This window comes from Athalia rosae, chromosome 3 (genome assembly GCF_917208135.1).
Source record: "Athalia rosae chromosome 3, iyAthRosa1.1, whole genome shotgun sequence".
NCBI classification, from domain to species: Eukaryota; Metazoa; Arthropoda; class Insecta; order Hymenoptera; family Athaliidae; genus Athalia; species Athalia rosae.
The window spans coordinates 23717405-23736713 of NC_064028.1; the positions used below are offsets into that span (position 1 = coordinate 23717405).

The 19309-nt window shown below is 43.0% G+C and overlaps 1 long non-coding RNA gene across 1 annotated transcript in view; it reads left to right on the forward strand.

Moving 5' to 3' along the window:
- The window catches only part of LOC125500150, a 34784-nt gene extending 15700 nt beyond the window's left edge, over positions 1–19084 (forward strand). Inside the window, exon 3 of the long non-coding RNA XR_007277358.1 lies at positions 18883–19084. This is a non-coding gene — a long non-coding RNA (uncharacterized LOC125500150). The remainder of the gene's footprint in view (positions 1–18882) is intronic.
- The last annotated feature ends 225 nt before the right edge of the window (positions 19085–19309 follow it).

The following is a 19309-nucleotide window of genomic DNA, read 5'->3' on the forward strand; positions in this document are numbered from 1 at the left end:
TTCTCTCTCGGAGCTTGCAGCGCAGCTCTCCTGATCTTTGCCGCTATTTTACCCGAGGTGGTCGATCGGCAGCAGCAGCTCCGGCAAACAGCAGCATGAAAACAACCAGGAGCGCCCGCCCTGTCTTTACAACGTGATGTATATCGAACGCTTGGCGACAATCATCAGTTCACGTGTTCACGGAGCCAATTACAAGGACCATAGTTCCTCTCGGGATAAGGGGAATATACCTGTATATGTATTACACGCATACATTCGCCCGTGGGTAGAGTGTACGCAGAAACCAGAAAAACCACAAGCCGTCGCGAGAGCTGCGGCAAACGTTATCTTACGAAGATATTTACACCCGTATTTACCTTCATTAGGGTCATTCGAATCTTTTCTCGCGTTATACGGTATGTAACGTACCGAAATATACCGCAGACACTCAACCTCTTGCGTGCCGAAAGTAAAGATAAAAGTAAAAAGAAACGAGGAGCAAAAATTGTACGCCCTTTTTTCTCTTCGCCGTACGCTTCGAATCTACAGGGCGGTTCACGAGTGACTGATTTCATTTTCCATGCAGAAAATTCCCGAGGATCCTTGCGACCTTGTCCCGTTTTTCGATATTCGTGACCAGTTCCAAAGATCAACGATCGTGATTTTTTTTTTTTCGTGAGGGAAGGGGGATGAAATTGTAGGTACGTTTTATTTGTCCAGTTTTTCCATTCGTTTATTCTTTTATTATTCGGGGATTCGTCCGGAATTACGGCGTGTGTCCGGGATGGGCAAATCGCACGATAGCCAACCGATGCCCGGAGGCGAGTGTTTCGTTGAGTAGAAGGAGCAGCAGCACCTCGCACTTGATCCGACCGGGAGGTATTTGATATTGACTTCTGGAGGCGCCGCTTTGAACTTCTGGAGGCTGCAGCGCGCCAGACTTTGCGAATCTCCTCATCCTGCGGGGCTTCGAGGGTATCGCGGGACCCGAACCAACCCCTACCCTCGGTTTCCTGTACAGTATGTTTAATTAAAAAGCTTCGCAAAGATATGGTATATATGTATACGTGCACACGCGTAATTATATGTACACAAACGAGTATCCTGCAGGACCTCTCGGACGAGTCGTAAATCCTAATACCCACCCCGTTGCGCGGGACGATCTTCCGGGACCGCGTGTAGGTGTGTACGAAAGGATAAATAGGGAATGGGAGAAGGAACACGTTTGCGGGATCGGTTTGCAAAAGCGTTTGCTATCCGGGATTAGCTGATCGTGAAATTGTATCGCAAAACTATACCCGAATATTTGTGTGTCTATACGGGTATATAAATGCTCCCGGTTAAACCACGAACGTGTAGAATTGTTTCTAGCTCGATATGTTCGAATGTTTATACACGTAATGCCCGTAGATAAGTTTGGTATATGGATGAGGTGGTTCGAGAGTTTCTTTGACGGGTAAAAGGCGCCGCGTCGAGGATTATAAACGCGATTATTTGGTCGTTGCTTTGATCGCGTTGTGCAGCTACTACTCCGTCTGTTGTAAATTAAAATAGTTTTGTAAGTATAACTAATATACCCACGGTTTGTACGTGTGTGTATACGTGTGTAACCGGTGGTTCGGTTGCCAAAGTGAAAAAAGAGAGAGAGAGAGAGAGAGAGATGGAAATCCCACGGTGATGATGATCAGACGAACGTTTTACTGCGTCTTTTTTCCACCCCTTTCCGTTTCACTCACCTATCCCAAAATCCAACATACTTCAAGCGCAACGGATCAAATCACACAACCGATGTACGTACGTACTTGAATATTCCGATGGAGCAAATATTTCAATCGATACACTTTTTACTCGATCTCAAATTTCTCTGTCTACGTACCGATCACTTTTTTGCTCTTTCCGAACGTATAATTTTATACAAAATTTGCCCATTAGTTTTTTACTTTTTTATAAATATTTATTTTTCATTTATTTCCATATTGTTTATACGTTCATTTTTCTCCTTGTTTTAAACAATAATGATAACGATTATAATTAACTGACAAGAGACTTCATTACCTATATTATACGCCATTCGTTTCTGTGCAGCGGCGGCTTCTATAATTCTTTATTTATGGACAAGCTCATTATTTCTGTGCAGGTAAGCATATGAAAAATCCTTCCCTCTTCCCTTCTGCCGCCGCTACTTTTTTTTCTGTATTTTTTGTTATTATTTTCTTTTATTTTACCTCTCCTTTCCGCAATTTTTCCCTCCGCCCTTTTCCCCTCTCTTCCTTTTACTTCTTTTACTCTTTTTTTTTTTACCTCCTCCCGCCGGGACATACCGTCCTGCAAACGCGCGTCTCTCGCGCGCTCACTTTTTAAATTAGCCGGAGCTTCGGGGAGCTTTGGGCACGAAGCGAACTCGCCGTGCCTTTTGCAAAGAGTTTTCTCTACATGTTTTTCTATTTTGTTTTTTTCTTGCTTTCGTTCGTTTTTCATTTTTTTTTTGTTTTGTTTTTTTGTTCTATTTATATTTCTTAATTTTCCTTTTATAATGCGTACTTTTTTCTATTTTATTTCGTGTGCTCTTCTTTCGTTCCTTCTTTTTGTCCACCTTTTTTTGCTCCTTCTGTTTTAACTACTGGATATTCACAAAGGGACGGAAGCTCATCGCTAGCAAATAAACCTGCCAGAGCAGCGAGCAGCGACTCACCTTCGTTCTTTCGTTCTTTCGTTTACCCTCGTTAATATTCACCCCACAACGCCAAGTGGAAAAACTGGCTGCATGCTTTTCTCGCCGGATGAAAAGGTCAAGCTTATAGCTGATTGTAAACCTTTTTTTTTTTTCCCCCGTATTTCTTTTTTATTATTTCATCCCATTATACCCCCATAAAACTCCCGCGTATTTATTTATCATGAGATCCAACGTCACAAAAGTAGTATACTAATCGGATTAATCAACTCACTAATTCGCATGAATTTTTTGCAACGATTTTCGGACGCAAAGAAGAAAAAAAAACCAACACACTTGTAGATTTAATTCTTTTTTGGTTGTGGAACGGTGGTAAAAAAAAAAAAACTACACAGCAAGAGCGGTGGCATAGAGTCACGAATTTCCTCTGCAGATAACGTCTAGGAGGTAGGCGTCTCTCGGAAGCTGCTGACCTGTACTTGACTTTATGAGAATTTGATGCTGATGCTCGACCGCTCTCCCCGCTGCCGCAACGACTGCAGCAGTCCAGTGACAAAGCCCGTCCGTCCTCCGCGCTTATAGTGGTAAATATAATAAGCCAAAAGGAGAGTGGACGAAAAAAAGAGTCACACGGAAAAAAAGTAAAGGGTTGCCGACAGAGCCCCCAACGAGGAGATCACGGGATAGGACGACTCTGAAGATCAGAATCTGCGGATTAAGGGTGCACCGTATAAAGCACGTTACACTAATTTAAAATTCATTTCTGTTTGCTCTTACTGTCTTTTATATTTTGAATCTGTTTTTTTTTTTTACTTTGTCAGCGCAATCCGAGTATTAAGACAGTTGTAAAAATGATAAATCTGCTCTTTTGCCTCGTTTAAAAATGAAACGAGGAACGTGGAACGGCTAACGAGCTATTGTTTCGAAAGCCTGATCAATGACACGTAAAATTGCAAGCCCGATTCGAGCCAGAGGTCAAGGGTCAGAACGAGGTCAAAGTGGTTATGAAATGCCCGAAATATTTTGTATACAACCGAAAAAGATCACCCCTGAGGAGCGCCTTGAGTTTAAGCTGCCGTGGAAGTAGCCCGGCTTCGAAAATTTCTTCCCCTCATCCCCCAGCTACACCGACCGCGCAGCATCCTCCCTTGGAAAAGTCGAGACTGTTCATAATCCGTGCAAACAAAGTAAGCCAACAGCCGGAAGGATGGGGGCGACAGGTTTAAACAAGATTATCAAACGATTAAAAGAATTCCTCCCCCTCTCAACTTTGTCCTCCTTCTTCCTTTTTTTTTTTTTTTCATCATCTCATCCTCGTTCTTCGTTTTCCTCGCTCCGCTTTTCTGCAGTGCAGGGGGAAGCGCGCCGAGAGGGAAGTAACAGATCTGAGATTAGCCCCCGGGTCGCGCTCTCCTTTGTACGCCACAATGAAAAAAGTCAAAGGAAAAATAAAAGATTAAACAGAAAAAAAACGACGGCCATCTCTCAAGGAACGCCGTGAACGCGATAATCCAGAAAAATTGCCGAAGAAATGACAGAATGATTTTTGTCCCAAAATAATAATTACATCAATGATTTTCTCTGTGTAAAATAGTTCAAATTTCTAGCACCTATTCATCTGTTTTCGGGAGCGAAATGCTACGATACAGAGCTATACCATATTCTAGCTCGTACAACGAGGGTCAAAGTAACCGCGGAAAACTAAAATATTTGTTGGTAGAGAATTGTTTCCACATCGTTGGGATTGCGAATGCTAAAATATTATGTCAAATAACTCGAGTGGTCTCTACCCCGTGCGTATTATACGTTACGGGATGAATGCTGTAAAGTAAGTTAAAATTAAGAAGAATAAAAATCATCAAAGTAAACCTCGAGCAACCAGAGTGTAGCGGTAATCTTTTCAGGAATGTCGCGCGCTTTGAAACTATTCGCTTGACAGACGCGCGCGCGCGCGCGCTACGGAAAAACGAACAAATGAAATGATGAACGAGCACATACCTCTGTACCTGTGTATAAGGTACGAGACCTGCTGCGTTCGTAAACGCGTTGAACCACCCCTTAATTATTTCCACAGCTGAACCGCAGCTCGGTAATTTTTTTTTGGACGGCGACAGGAAGAGAAAACAAAAGGGCAAATTAAAGAATGATCCGAAAACAGAAACGGACATATTGTCCATTGCATACAACGGTCTCCACTCCACACATGGAACGAAACGTAATCACTCTTTGTCACTGCGTAGTATATTAGATACCGTGTGTGTCGCATGCAACAGTCACACCCAAACTTTCTTTTTGATCGATATGGTGGTGGTGCCGCTGCTGCCGCTATCTCGTATAATATAGTCTACCCTTATTTGGAGATACGAATACCAAAGAAACAGACGTTTATTTCATCTTTTCCAAAAAGACAAAGCGACATGAATCTAAAGAAAAAAAAAAAAAACAAGTAAGAAACGGAACGGTTATACTGTTTGGAAATAGTTTCCCCCGCGCAAGGAATCCTTGTGATTTGATTTTCTCTTTAAAGACGAAAATTCCTCATCCCCATACCCCCTCTGTGGAAAAATGACATTCCACGCTTTCGTTGTACGTATAACAAGTTGCACGACGAACACTCGTATTATAAATTATTTAATCAAGAGTAAAAGCGGTAGGTAGAGAAGTAGGCAAAAAGAAAATATTTTCTCTTTCCATCGCCGACCCCCACCCGCTATTACAAACAGAGGCGCGGAGGGCAAACGTTGGGTAGCAGGGCGAGAAGGAAGAAGAAGAAGACTCTCGCTGAGGGGGTGGCCTCTGGCAGTAATAAGACGGGTGCGGCGGCATAGTTTTAACTTCTCTTTTATGTCCGCATTTTCCGCGATACTTTACGCTGCTATATGTATACGTACAGCAGCTTTGTGCGAATGAGAGTTAAAATTGCCGGTGCTTCCTCGCAGTGAACGCCTTCGGGGAGACATTGAGACACGATGAAGACGCCCGCCCGATTCACCACCCCCGCCGCTGCCGCGCCAACATCCCCAGTGAACGTAACACATTTCCTTTGACTCGGAGACTCCGATCCTCCTCTTGTACACGCCATTCTTATAACTCTCCAGTTATCCTTGTACATATAATACAAACCTCCCTCGCTCTATTGATTCCCTTCTTCCACCGCCAACGTCACCCTCTCCACCCCTTTCCCATTGCGGACGCGGGAAGTCCCTGCTGTACACACGTACACCTCATGTACAATCCAATGGTTTTCATTAAAGTTTACGTTCTGATAAGACGAACTTGTACGAAATCGAAATCATTTTCTGTATTTTTTTTTTTTCAATTTTTTATGGAGAACCTGCGGTATCGAATCAAAATTGATATCACGCGCTTGACGTTCGTAAAGAAAAATCATATTTTCTTCGTGAAGAATAAAGATAAAATGGGAAAACCTCGGGAATTTTCTACGTTTATGCGAATGTGTGCATTATTACGTAAGTCTAATAATAGTTGGTGCACAACTTCGTGCGTGCGATCCGGTAAATATGTATACAATATACGTATACATATGTAGAATCTAGTGTAGGGTACGGTTTAAGATGCGTTATCGAATGTTTTATTCATAAGCGTATAGAACAAAAGCCCGGTCTTTATCATGAGGACATCTCCAGCTCACCGTAGCTCCTACGCCGTGCAGCGGTGCGCCAGTGTACACGGAACACCGGCAGAGTCACCCAGGAATAATATGAGCCGGCTACCGCTCACCGTTTTATTTTTCTCTTCATTTTTTATTCGTTCGTTTTTGTTTTTTTTTCATTTTTTCCGACAATGAGATGTGTCGAGATATATATATATATATATATTTCTTTTTTTTTCTTTTCTTCTTCTCAAGCGCGCGTCTCGCGTGCGTTGTACGTACGTACACGTCTAAATAAAACTGACGCGAAACTATACAGGTGCGCAAAGTGGCAAGGATAATATTGGGGCGCGTTTCCGTCTAACGTGAGTTTTGTTCGGATCGAGGGTCGGAAAGGATAATACATAACGCGGGATATATCGCGCTCTATACTAACCTCGGCTCTTCACCATGCCAACCACTTGTGGGTCGTCGGAATTGCCCTAATAAAAATGTTCCACCGCTCGTACGTACGTACGAAACGTATATGGCACACGTACACCTAATATCAAGGGAGGAGGGCTACCGACGGGAGCTAGAAGAAAAAAAAAAAATTGCAGAAACAAAAAATAGAGAATAGAAAAAGAAATGTGGAAGGAGGCGCGATAGCCTCTGCAGATCTACGTGAACAGATAACTCGCGTCATCCGTTCAACGTTTCCCGCCATTTTTCTCACCGCGATATAAAAAACTCGATATGCATAGTAGAGTATAAATGGCATCGATTTTTCGCTTCGCGATAAAGTATAGATAATGAAACCCGGCGAAACTGAAATTTTCACACCGTAAACGAGGCGCCCTCGGCTTCGTTAATTGCTGTGTATATGACGTATATACGTATGTATGTACGTATACCGTATACATTGTTCTGGGAGAGGGTGAATTCTGCGGGGTGATTTACGAGAACTCTGCCCGTACTCCAGAGACGTTTTTGCGATAGCGTCTGCGAAACCACATAAGTCATCGCGACTTTTCTCCACCGGCGTCCGGAGGGTGATTTTTATATACCGAAGCGATACGCCGCGGTCTCCGGGACTTTGCTTCTTCCTCTTAACTACACACTATTCGTAATCTTCTTTTCACCCCCATTATCGAAACCCACCCCGTCCAATTATAACCGACGCGATACCGCGGGAATTATAATTGACCTGTGCGCACAGGATTCGCGAGATACAACGAAATATTGTTTCGATTTCCTTTTTTTCTTCATCGTGAAAGAAAAAAAAAAAAACGTGAAAAAAGGAGATTACGCCCGGGCAAAACAAAAATTTGGGGCGAAACGATTCAGAAAAAGTTTAAGTAAACTCCTGAGGACTCGAGGATCGCAGAATTTTGTAGGAGAAAATTGATAATACGTTGCCAAAATTGAATGAATTTTTATTCTATTTCATAAGACCCGTCTTACCCTTCCAACTTTTTTTAGTAGCCGAAAAGAGAGTGAGCTACACTTGAGAGAAAAAGTGACGAAATGCAGAATAGTTTTCATTGCGAGAAAACTGACGAACGGCACGCTCCGATTTTCTAGAGTTATTTTCCGATATCGAACGGAATTTATTTTTTTCATTGGGCCCATTTCGTTCGTCCTACTTTTTTTTTTTACAACCTGTTACACGCAGCGTTTCACGTACGGTAGGTTTGAGCCAGCTGATATCGTTATGTATTATGTATTTTCTGTCCCGCTCGTTGTTAATATCCAGCTCTCGGCGCAGCCCCATTTAGACATCTTGACAATTATCTTTCCAGTTGCTAAGAACCATGTAATATTCATGACAACCTGCAGCGCGGCACACAATACCAGAGATTTCGAGATTGCGCGTTAACCGTGACACCAATGCCGGGAAGGAAACGGTACTAATTGGGACTGAATTAATATCGAGGACCCGCAGGATTATGAAGTCATAATCTCTAAGTAATAACGCCTCTTCAGTCCTCTTCGACTTCCTGATCATCGAACGGTATGGATCGTGGCTCTAACAAATCGATGGGGAGAAATGGGTACCATACAAAAAAAAGCGCATTTAAAATCTAATTCCGTCGCTAATTATACGTTCTTCGATGTTGACGAGAAAACGTTGAAAGTGGGCCTGACCGAACCAAAAATTGTTCGCATATTTTTGTGGGGCCCCTTTTTCAAAAATTGGACATTTTTTTTTTTTTTGTTTTCAACCGATCACTTATAGATTTTCGAAAGATCTTTTCTCTGAAATTCGGAAGTATGCACATTTCAAATTTTCTCGAATCGTAAACGTAAAACTTTTTTTTCTGCTGGGTAGTTTTACCCTCGACCACAGTTTTTTCGAACATAAATCACGATCTGACGTGCGAGGGACGCTCGCCGCGGGTTTGATCTAGCGTTTTTCAGGACGCGTATTAAAGGATAGGACCAGGTATAATTATAGAAAATCGCAGGACAATCACCATTCTGATGAGAGACTCGAAAATTCTCTAGACTACGCCACCTGTGGACCCCAAAAACAGCGACGTACTCGAGAATTGAGAATCGATGGGCCCCTACGGGACCGAGGACTATTTATCCCACCGATCGGGATCGATCACGTGATATTTGGAAAAGTGTAACGATGAGGAAGAAACGGTGAGACGGCCGAGGAGTTTTTTGGGTCCGTAAATCAAGGATGAATTTTTCAAAGGATTTCCAGGCTACGGCTGCGTCCCTGGTCACGTGAACGTTGAGTTAAATGTAAATTTGACGGTTTAAGGTTTGAACCGTAGGATAGGTAAGTTAAGCAACGAATTCTAGCGTCCCGGGTTTGACAGATGGGTGAGTTATGTCCGTTTACAACGTGCGGAGGGTAAGGGGTGGAGGGGGGGGGCCTCGAGACAACCGCTAATTTTGTAAACGACGAGAACGCGACTGCATCTCTCGCCGTGTAGAGACGACGATGAGGAGACCACTGCGATAATAACACCCCGGGTCATCTCTCGCATTAAAATCCACCAATAACAATGCTTAGAAGGTAGACTCTGTGATTATACGCGGATAAATCTTGCCGCGGTAGCTATAGATGATGATGAGGACTACGCCCAAGGTTCACTTAACTCTGCTAGAGGTCCGTTCTATAGCTGTGCATATATACACCTATATATACTATATACACGTCTACTCGAGACCGGAGCAAAAGCTTCTAGAATTTCTCCTTCGAAATATTCATTTACGGTTCAAGGAACCATTTTGGCTGCTTTGCTATAACCTTCCGCTTTCAAAGCATTATGTTCCTACGAAACCGAAGACCTTACCCCTGCAGTTTCTCTTGTCAGTTTCCAAAACTCTAGATCACCTCACGTTTTCACTGTACTATAATAATTAAATCGAGGGGCAAATTAAGACGAAAAATAAAAAAAACGAGTCGAGTCTTTCGTTTTTACACAATCCACGTTGTCGTATTCCTCGAAGACGTCTCTGCGCGGTTCGAATGAAAAATCAATGCCTCCGGGCGCGCGATATTAAAATTTGACGACCGTTGAAAGTGGGTTACGTTCGCACCCTTCTTCTCCCTTTTCTCTCTCTCTCTCTCTCTCTCTCTCCCTCTCTCCCTCTTTCCCCTACTTTTATACGCTCTCCGATTTCTCACCCCCATTTTTTCAGTTGCTCCGGCGTATCGCAACCGTTTCATGTATAAGACGGTCTACGGGGGGATCCTCGCCGTAAGTCGGGGTAGATGCTAAATGGCGATAATATTTCAAACACACCGCCAACGCCCGCTCACCCGCTCTCCCGAATTTTTGAACGCGCGTTCCCATCCCCCGAAAAAAGGGAGAGGGTAAAAATAACGAAGAAATTTTCCGGAATCAAAAATCTACAAATTCAATTCAACCTCGACTCACCTGCAATAATTGGATCTATAATTTTGAATTTCCGAATTTTCCCAAAATCGAATCGTAATCGAATTCAATAAACCAAAAAATAAAAAAATATCCTCGATCCCTGAGAACGTTATCCCTCTTCCGTTTGGTTCCGGAGATAAAATGTATTTGAGTTTCTCGACTAACACGCACGTGCATCTATGATAATTAATAAATCCGGGTAAAAATTCGCTGGGAAATATATACATCGTGTGTAAAAAGTGACCATGAGGTCAGTCGGGGGTCATTCGAAGGATGTGAACCGCGGGTAAGAAGAGTCGTCGTTTGACGTGGGCACCTGGTCTGTTGCAGCGATGGATTACGAGGCCGTAAATATATGATCGTCTGATGGATGATACCACGTTTAAGTTTCCTGTGCTGGAGGGCGCGCACGATCAAAGAAAGCTTGCGCGGTTTCGTGAAAAATCGAGTGAAGAATAGGACGTACAGCCAATAGATGCGGCCAACTATAGCGAACGTGAATTAAGATGGATCTCCGATCGAACCGTTCGAAAAATTTATCGATCGGAAAGAAATGTCCTTCAAAAAGGTTTCGACTCGAAGGTATTCGTATGGGTGTACGTGTATTCGGAGGGTACGAATCGAGGGATGAGTTGGAAATCGAGTTCGTGTTTCGCGTTGAAAACATTATAAGTGAGGGGAAGGGGTGGCGCGGGTTGCGTTGCTTGGTTTATTTTTCGTTGAAACGACAAGTTTAATATCTCCATGGAGGCGGGGGGGAGGGGGGAGGCGGAGGAGGAGGAGGAGTAGTGGCAGCTACGGGGGGGTTGGTGTTTCTCGCGTATAATAACTCGCGCAATTCCGAGTGGCAAAGGTGAAACTTTAATACAATTTCATTTGCTTATACAGTACGACATAGTAGCTGACAAAAACATCCCCTTATATACCTCCGTATACTTCCCCTGCATTCTCAAACTCCTCGCTGCGTTTCGCGAAATACAATTTATAATCAGACGGGTATGACGCGTCCTACGCGGGAAATGTGTTTCATAATTTCTTAACAAGACGAAGAAAACACGGGTCTTTAATTTTTCATTTTTCTCACACCGCCGCGCGTCACTCTTCACGTTTCCCAACATTTTCGAGAAACTAATCGATCGCGCCCACGCTGTACCTACGTACCGCGTATCGAAAAAGAACGAATCATTATCGCTCTCTTGTAGATCACGACGTGAATTTTTAAAACCTCCTCAGAGGGTTCGGATTTTAAGTGCTGCGAAACACGTCAGCGGTTATTTTTAATCCCGAAGAGCCGATGATAAGATTCGAAACGAGATTTCGAATACTTTACACGCCCGAGCGAATCGTCGGCCCGAAAAGTATACCCAAAAATTGAGAGAAGGACAGTTTTCAGCATAATTCAAGGTTGATAACGAATCAGGTGATGTCGTCTATTTTCAACGAGGTAATATCTGGTACATATAGTACGCTAATATGAAATTCGGTGCATTTCTCGGGTGGTGATATATTCCTGTGTACGCGTAGGCGTTGAGTTCTCGTCGTTTCGCTGGTATCCCGGAGGAAATTAGGGAGGCTTTTCCAGTCTCGCGTCTCCCTTTCTCGTTTTCCGCCGCGAATAAGGCGTAGTCACAAATGTAATATTTAGAAAATAATAACTCGGCGTGCTACCAACTCAAGCCCGTGTTTCCCGGGTCGCTTTATATTCTTGCTTATTTGACGTTCCGATCCCGACCCTGAAAACGTTGACTTCGCTAATACATACGTTAGCGCGTACATCTACGCGAGGTTGTTACGCGTGCGTATTTATATATATGTATATAAAATTTTATACGATGCGACTGGCCTCTCTATACCCGCGGAGCTAGTTTATACGGCTACATAGGATAGAAAATTAAAATATTTTAATTAAAACCGCGAATTACTCGCGTGGTCTACGTACCGTACCGTGTCTCCCTGAAGCGCTCTGAATATTTGTTAATTATCACTCGCCTCCTCTATACGAACAAACGAACACCGCTAATTCTACCGCTGTTGCCGCTGCAAGCAGTCATACGTACGCTATCCTTACATCATTATCAACGTTTCTATAGGTAATTAATTACTGTACGGTCGCTAATTAACCAACGAAATTGGACAAACGATGCCAGCGGTATTCTTGATCCCGACAAATAATTCATCGCGGCGTCATATAACGCCATTTTTTTACAAATATCGTTCTATCTCGATTTTTCTTTTTTTCTACAGACGTCGATAAAAATTTTGAAAATTAATAAGATGCGTAACGAACAGAGTAAAGGACTCGCTGTCGGAGGGGTTCGTCCTGCGTATCTTTTGAGAGAGTTGAAATTAATATTTGAAGATCCTGAACTTAAGGTCCGATCGCATGTACGAGGTGAGGTGGTCCGACGTAACAATCTTATCTTTGTTTGAAAAAAATTGAGACGTCAACTTTTGCTTTTGTGAGCTCTTTAGACAGCCTATACAGTTACTACTGTATCAGGTTTTACGCCTTACGCGCGATGGTCGGCTGCAGATTATAGTTGAAAAGAAGAGAAAAAAAAAAAAAAAGAAACGAAAAAGAAAAAGAAAACTTCCCGCGAGGCAAACAGGGTAATCAAAACCCTGCGCGCGGCTGACGCTATACTTTTAGAAATCAAAAAAAAACAACCAAAAAGCAAACAAACAGATAAACAACGTAAGAAAAAAGTTTGTTCAAAAAATGAATGAGAAAAAAAGACGGAGGATTCTTTGGAAAACGAATGCTTGTCACTTTTGTATAGGGTATGAGGCGAGCGGGCAAGGAGGACAAATTGACTCCGAAGAGTTACACTTATCAGATTTTATCGTACGGAGGTGATTTCTCATCGCTTATGTGTACCGGGAAATACTTGACATTAAACAATCAGATCCTTCCACTCCGTACAATAGGCTGCTGGGTATACGCATTCAGCTAGGACTCACCAGATATCACGTAACATATGATACATGAGATTTCAAATATATTTTCAGTGAATATATCTATCAAATAACGAAATTCCGACGCAACTGGGTGCGGCATCGTGAATTCAAAAATCACGATACCGTATTCGAATTTTTTATTTTTGTTCGATCCCGACGATTTTGAAAAATCAACTCACCCGGTACCTTCCGAAGGTGAGAACAAAATTTTGAAAACATGAAATAATGCGGTTCATGGGACGACATGAGTAATAAGGTATTCGATCTGCATGGACTTCCGGAAGTTCGTTGGGGGTGATCGTCGAATGTCAGGATAACGCGAGGCACAATATCCTCATTGGCCAGCCGGTGCGTTTGTTAGATTCGCGGGGTCGTCATTGGTTCGAAAATTTTAATAACCTGACCACCGATAGGTCGACTAACTACGCATGTGCGCGGAGATTGTCATTCGGGGGGGTGTACGAGCGCGACACGCACTCAGTTGGTGACACTCCCGACCCTCATCTCTCCCTCCCTCACTCCCTCTCTCCGTACGGTGGCACCGAACGGGAGGGACGAAACGGACCTCCCCAGTCTTCGACGCATGCGTGTCCTCCGCGAAGAAGACGCCGAAGAAGAGGAAGAAGCTCGAGAGGAAGAAAAAGAAGAGGAGAAGAAGAGGGTCGCCAATAATTCGGGGTCGAGGACCTCCGGGGTCCTGGCGAACTGCGGGATCCGTAGTGGAGCTTGATCTTTTCCGCCCTAGACGACGCGAGAATATACAAGAGTCGAGACGAGTGCAGGCTGAGAGGGGAAAGGCGGAGGTGCACCGCTATACGTGGAACAAGAGCGAGCAGTTTTCATAGCTTAAATAAATCTTGAACAGCTCGCGGATTCAGGGAAGAGTGGGAGGAACCGAAGAGGGATCACCGGGTCACCCGGGCGCACTCTCTCCTCATAGGATCGATACCGACGGCGCGCGCTGTGTCCTCTTCCGCCATTGGTCATCCCCAGAAGCTAGACCTGCCCGGTCCAAACCATTATATCCTTGACGTTCGCTGTACTCTCCTAGAAAATCTTGCTCACTTCGAATTTCTACTTCGTAACGCCCCGAGAAGGTGTAGAAGCAACCCCCGCAGCTGGGGTGATAGAACGGGAGAACGCGATCCGGATCCGAATTTCCCTGGGCACGCCGACGCGAAAAATGTTATTTTTTCTCGCTATCTTTCGCTCGGCTTTCCTTGAGCCGGGAGAGATTTTTATCGGGATTGAGCCGTGGCATCGCGACGGTTACAACGCGCCCGCACCATACCGTGAAGTAGGTAGTGGTAACGTCGTGTCCTGGATATTTTCCTGCAAAGGTCACGTTCTGGGACAAAAGATCCCACGACGCGACTGTCAACGCACCGGTGGATCGGTCTGGGCGACGAGCGGGGTATATGTAGTTGCGGAGTAGGGAATGAGTCGTCGTCTTATGACTATGGCGTGGACGGAAATGACTTCTGAATATGGATGAGTCGAGGATCGGACACACTCTCATGCTCACGACCGCGCGGGGACATAATTGCCTTAATTAACGCTAATATGTTAAATCGCGGATATGGTTTCCTTCTTATACATCAACGCAACTATAACCCGTACGCGCGTTCTCGCTTAGGTTTTTCATATTAAGCACGTATTATACGAAGCTTAGACGCCGACGATATACAATAACGAATATATGGAACGGAAAACGAGACTGAGGCAACAGCCAAGCCTTGATTTTTTTCCATCAATTTTTTTCGCCACTTGTAACACATCAGCGAAATCTGAACTCTAAGTACCCGACTTCGCGAAAAAGCCAAAAAAAATCTATGAATAATTGATCGTTGGCAATTTTTTATCGTAAGGAATTTTTTTTGCGGGACCACTTGAAATCTTGATGCCCGAAGGAATCTTATCAGAAAGAAATCCGCAAGACGAACCGTATATTCTTTGTCCAGAATATCGTGGAGAACGGGATTACCTCAACATTATGCACTTGGTTGCATAAACATAAAAATTTTTCTTCTATATCATTACACTTGACGAACTTCATGATGCCTGAAAAAAAACAATAGAAATTGATCCAGATTGAATTAATTAATTAATCAAAGTCAATTACGAAATGTCGATGATATTTGAGATTCCGAAAATTTTACGGTTAATCGCGGTCACAATTTTGAACGCACACCTTAAAAAAAAAAGCTCCGTTTCTGTGTAAATTTTACAGTTGGTTCACGGTTGCGTTTATCATAGCGTATTATTATCCATATATATAATGCGTGTTATAGTTTTAATTTTTATATCGTATAATATACGTGAATTAAAATATATAATGAAAAGGGGTCAACGTCTCATTGCGGAGCTATGTAAGAAACGTTGTACGTATACATATCTTGGTACATAATAAATATAAAAACAATAAAGAAAAAAAAAAAAAAATTGAAAAAAAAAAAGAAAAAACTACGACGAAGACGCGACGAGGACGAGGACGTTGCAGAATGCAGATACATAAATTCATGAGCAAGTATAACAACCAGTGACGCCATGGTAGGCTTCCGTGCCGCAGGTATATAGCATACAGCTCTCGGCAATCGTATTCATGAACCGACACGGTAATTAGGGACACTAGCTCGCCTCACAACCGGAAGTCGCCTTAAGAATCCTCCCTCCGCAAGAATATTGCCGGAAATACTTATGCATTTCGTTCGTTTCGTATTGTATATATACGTATATAGATCGTACGGTATTCACGTAGGATCCATAAAGTTGAGAGTGTGTCTCGAGTCCGAAAGTCTTCCACTGATTTTATTCTTCGCTTTTTCATCTTTTGTTTCTTGTTTCGTGAAAATTAAATTCTCATACTTGAGAACGATGTAGGTATACATATATCGGAGCCGATCGAAAATCTGAGAAGTGGAAGAGTCCTTCGACGCGATTGCGTATGCGGCGGACTCGAAAACGTGGCGCCCACGGCCCGTGCACGCGTGCAGGTGTATTATATTATATGTGGTATAAGGCAAGCGCGTTTCTTTTTCTTATTATTTTACAGCTTCGGGTTGTTTGGTAGCACCGGGAGTTCACTTTCAGTTCGTAATTCTTATATACCCATGGTGTGCAGGATAATGAAGATATAACCACCTCAACTTGACTCAACTGCTGCCGCTTCGCCATAAGACATCTTTACCATTCGCGGCTTCTCTTCTCACTCTGCACCTTATTCCATCCGCAACTCGCTTTCGGGTCGCCCGAGCTTTTTAAGACTTTATGGACACGTTCGTCTCCTACATCGATCTCTCTGCACTCCGACATCCGGTACATAAACCTGATCTCGCGATTCTTACTTATCCGTAGCATGAAATTATTAGGTAATTAGGATTTTTTGATTTTCGCAGAAGACTGGTCGGATGACAATAATCGCATAAATTATGAGACACCGTTGACATTTTCTATAAATGAGAGCCCTGTTTCCGATTTTGTACTTGGTGGTTTTTTTTGCACATTTATCATGTTTTCGTGGCGGTTATACGGTACACCTACGCGTACACCGTATATGTGGGTATAATATAGAGGATGATAAAACTGGTAAGGATTGATGATGAAGGGGATGAAATATCGCCGGTGTTTATATCAAATCTAGTCTAATTAAACGGTGTTAATATTGACGTGATAAATAATTGTGTTTACCATGCGCAACTGCGAAACGAGCCTGCGGTATTTATCGTTCAATATCATCGGTGAAATGAAATACGAATACAGATTTGTACGCCAAAAACTAATTTCAGTCGAAATATTGTCCTGCGGGTGGGATCCGATCGATGCGGACGGGTAAATAATTTGCTATCTAGTTGAAATGCATATATGCCATCGAAAACTTATTCCAACCACGTGGGTTTTTCTTCTCACAAATGTCAAAGGTCAATGATCAATTCTTATATCAACGAATTTACAAAGCACCTCGTTGGAATTCTAAACTTATTTGAAATTCTAGGTGTCCTTTGAAAAAAATATTGAAGGAAAGAATAAAATGTCACTTGCAAAATACAATTTCTCAGGGATAATTCATCGGAAAAGTCAATATTCTCCTCCGTATCTTTCGTTAAATAAGTCGCGTGGGTTTGTCGGTAATAAATTAGCAGGATAAAGCAATAAATGAATTCATCCCGATCATATCCAACTTATTATGCTCCCAGCACGTGGTATAACATCCCATGCAACTAATGGCTGGTCACGGCATGTACGATCTTTCTTTTTGTATATCCTTATTTTTTACTTGTTATTTTATTTTATTTTTTTTCGTTCTACACCCGCGGGAACCGCGCTCGTTTCAATGCGCGCGCTTTCGTCCGGGAACAGCTGATCGTGGTGCAACCACCACGTCCGCTACATCCTGCGGGACTAAAGGTACCCTCCATACACACGCGCGGGGAGTGAATGATAGATCACCGATCGCTGCGGCCGGCCTTCCATCAACGTATGCTTTAAGTAGATAGATATACACACATATATAGATAATATGTATATATGTATAGTATACACGCCTCTGCATCTCCAGGACTCGCCTCCGATGGAATCCGAAAAAAATAAAAAAATTATGTACGCGTATAAAACTCGGCAGGTTTCTTTTTCACGTGTCAAACGAAATGAAAATCGACTTTTTGGTCCAACGATTTTATCCCCTTTGCACCGCCGTTTTATTACTTTGTCGTACGTTCACTCTCCTACAATTCTTCTTCTGATTATTTGTGAAACTCGATGATTAATTTCTTCCATATGAAATTTGGAGGGTAATTATCATGCGTGGTGAAGTTAAAAAATTCAGACATCACCATCCACTGCATACGAACGTTAATTTTGATTAAATCTATGCCGTTGGAAAACAAAAGGAAGAAAGAAGTAATGATAATAGTAGAAAGCGAGCTGTTGATGTTGCCGCTTTTTCTCAGGGGGTTGTAAATTACTAAGTGCGAATGTCGTTAGGAAAATACCTGCGTACAGCAGAGAAATTAATTCGGTTTTTCTTTTTTCTCCTTCATTTTTATTAGTACTCTTTGTGTCTTTTATTTATTTTTTTTTTCTTCTATTAAAATCATAGTGGTTGAACATCATCGCGTATATAGGAAGTTATATAAGGATATAGCGTCTAAAAGGCGTGCGACCTCCTTGGAAAACAGCCTCTGAGAATATCTACCACCGCAGGAACATCACATAAGCCACACCCCATCCAACGCTGGCTAAAAGGATTTGGCAATAAACAACGGTGAGTCTCAAAATTACGCGCAGGCCGTCCCAATCTGCATAAAAATTCCCCCTCGCCTCGCTAGGACTACCGAACGCGTACCCCCTACCCCCCCTAAACGTAGGGGGTGCCCAATGGATTAACGATGTACCAGCCGACCGCTACGCCGAAACCAGAGAGGAAAAAAAATCAGCGGCCAAGAGAGAAGGAGAAAGAAAGGAGGAAAAAAAGTGGAATGAAATGAGATCGTCGAATTTTTCGTGGGCGCCCAGATGTTGTCGCTTTAATTACAATGTTTTAACCTGCAGCTATACAACGACGCCAGCTTCGCTGGGGATCTTGAGATTAGCCGCTTTTAATGCGTCTTATATATCTTACGCCTTGTATAATAAAAATATTTTTACAATACATCAGCTGTGAAATAATTATACGCGTTGTGTATAGAGCGTAGCGTATATATACAGTAATACGTCACCTGCGAACTATATATACGTCAAAATTATTTTTCACGTTAATTTTTATTATTCGTATGACCCCGCAGAAAACCTCGAAGACAGGTGATCGCGGGGGTGCAGCGGATCTAAAAAATTCGCAAAACGGCGATGCTGACGCGCTGTCCGTTGATGACTTTGGCAAAACGGAGCAACATCGTCGAACTTCGGAGTCTGGTAAGTTTGGTATAACACGCGTATTCGTAATCACGCACATATTTTCCGTGTTACATCTGATTACCTATCGGAGACTCGACGTACGTTTGCGTAAGCGTTTACCTCCGCGGCGGTGATTTACGGTGAAAATTGTAGCGCACTGGCACGGCAGAGCAATCCGACGACCTTCCTTCCCCACCACCGATATTATACGAGTATAGAATCGTAAGCTGAGCACGGACCATGCAAACGGTCGTTCGTGGCTAAAAACTCTGAAATAACATTTGGTCATTTATCATGACGGGCGTCCCGTCGTGCCTC